Source organism: Neofelis nebulosa, chromosome 6 (genome assembly GCF_028018385.1).
Source record: "Neofelis nebulosa isolate mNeoNeb1 chromosome 6, mNeoNeb1.pri, whole genome shotgun sequence".
NCBI classification, from domain to species: domain Eukaryota; kingdom Metazoa; phylum Chordata; class Mammalia; order Carnivora; family Felidae; genus Neofelis; species Neofelis nebulosa.
The window spans coordinates 51,782,717-51,785,189 of NC_080787.1; the positions used below are offsets into that span (position 1 = coordinate 51,782,717).

Consider the following 2,473-nt stretch of genomic DNA (forward strand, 5'->3'; position numbering starts at 1 on the left):
ATGGTTTCTTTTACCATTATGGAGACTTCTCAGCTGTTCCCAAGGACACTGACAAGGACTCAAGAGATTTTAGAATCTCTCCTTAACTTTGTTCATATCTAAGAGAAAAGAGTTGGTTTTCAGAGTATTATCACTGCCCCAGTCATTTTATTTATTTATTTATTATCTATCTACCTATCTATCTATCTATCTCCATGTCCCTCTTCGACCTCCATTCACAACACAGACCAGGCAAAGGGCCTGGGCTGGGGTACATATGGGTAGGTTTATTCTGCCTTCTCTTTCTGTACAGTCAGTGTAAGAACACAGCCTGTGGTAAGCACCAGGAGGCTGCCTGAGGCATTTTAAGACAGAAGACACTGGGGCCATGTTTAAATAAAGAAGCACTTCCGGGGGTGTCTGGGTGGTGCAGTCCAATTCACATGTAAGAAACCAATCAGGGGCTAAATGACCATAACTGGGCAGGTTGTCATAGCTGGATCACAAGGGGCCAGATAAGAACAGTGATAACATAAGCCCACTTGGGACTTTACATTAGGACTCTTTCTGTTCCCTTTGTTTAATATCAATATTGACTCTTGACTTTTGGAAGACACTGAACTTGTAAGCAAGGGAAGAAGAGTTTCAATTTTGGGCAGAGAAATTTGAGACAAAAAAGAGGCAGGTTTCAGCACATCTGGGTCTTTCAGACCATCTTACATGATTGACACATTCTCCCCTTTTTGTCTGGAAGTGCTTCTTTTTTTTAAAGCTTTTTTTTGTTTCTTTTAGAGAAAGAGAGAGCGCAAGCTGGGGAGGGGCAAAAAGAAGACACAGAATCCTAAGCAGGCTCTCGCTGATGGCGCAGAGCCCAATGCAGGGCTCGAACTCACAAACCATGAGATCATGACCTGAGCTGAGATCAAGAGTCGATGCTTAAACCTGCCTCTTTTTTGTCTCATATTTCTCTGCCCAAAATTCAAACCCTTCTTCCCTTGCTTACAGGCTCAGAATCTTCCAAAGGTCAAGAGTCAATATTGATATTAAGCAATGGGAACATAAAGAGTCCTAATGTAAAATCCAGAGTGAGCTCATGTTATCACTGTTCTTATCTGGCCCCTTGTGATCCAGCTATAACAACCTGCCCAGTTATGGTCATTTAGCACCTGATTGGTTCCTTGCATGTGAAGCCACACTATGGCCCATCAGCCACTAAACACTATTTTTATTTTTAATGTTTATTTTTTGAGAGAGAGAGACAGAGACACAGAATGCAAGTCGGGGAGGGGCAGAGAGAGAGGGAGACACATGATCTGAAGCAGGCTCCAGGCTCTAGGCTGTCAGCACAAAGCCCAAGGGACTCAAATTCACAAGCCCTGAAATCATGACCTGAGCCAAAGTTGGATGCTCAACCGACTGAGCCACCCAGGCACCCCTAAAAACTCTTTACTCAGCCATGTCATAAGCTGTGGTATATAAAAAACCATCCACATGACTGCCTAAGGCCTATAAAGTCAAAGAAGAGAGCTAGATTCACACCAAAAGGAAAACTTGTGAACATTTGTATTTATAAACTGGTAATCTTTATTTGACAAATTTCATCGAGGATTTTAATGGAATCTGGATTATAGCCAGGGAAGATAAAATACAGGTGACAACTAAGTCCTACGTACAGTCATTTTTTTATTTTTTATTTTATTTTTAAATTTTTTAACATTTATTCATTTTTGAGAGACAGAGTGTGAGTAGGGGAGGGGCAGAGAGAGAGGGAGACACAGGTCTGAAGCAGGTTCCAGGCTCTGAGCTGTCAGCACAGAGCCTGACGTGGGGCTCCAACTCATGAACCATGAGATCATGACCTGAGCCGAAGTCAGACACTTAACCAACTGAGCCTCCCAGGTGCCCCTGTACAATCATTTTTTAAAAGATGATAACCAAATTGCGCTTTTTTTCCCTACTTTTACTACTGGTATATGATTTAAAGCGTAATTTAGATGAGATTTAACAATTTATTTAAAATAATGGGAAGTGAACCAGCCTAGGAGTCAGGAGTCACACACACTCTTGTGTGTCCACACAGGCACTTTCACACACTAGTTATTAGGCAAGCCACTTAGTGTCACCTTTTCTCTCATTTACCACTATATCTGTAGAATGAGAGATTCACACACATACTCTTGAATTCTGAATTGATTGGAATCTATTAATGACCGTACAGGAAACCCACCCCCACACCACACCATAACCTCAGTGTAGATTGGATATTTTTAGCTCATTCAGAGTTTGCTGGTTGTATTATATTGACTTTTACATGGTCAAAAATGCTAAAAAAAAAAAAAAAAAAGAAAAAGAAAAAATCAAAGTCAGTCTGGTCATGTTACATAGTGTGTTAAAGCTGTTTGCTGTAATAGGCAAATCTAGAAACAGATGAGAAAGTTGATTTTTCATTCAAGTAAAGACCAGGAGCTGGGGGCAGGGGGGAAAGAGGGAGGGA

General features: G+C 41.2%; 1 non-coding gene across 1 annotated transcript; it reads right to left on the reverse strand.

Moving 5' to 3' along the window:
- Positions 1-201: 201 nt before the first annotated feature.
- On the reverse strand, positions 202-332 carry LOC131515621 (small nucleolar RNA SNORA51). Its single transcript, XR_009263675.1, has one exon. It is a non-coding gene; the product is annotated as a small nucleolar RNA SNORA51 (small nucleolar RNA).
- Positions 333-2,473: the final 2,141 nt, after the last annotated feature.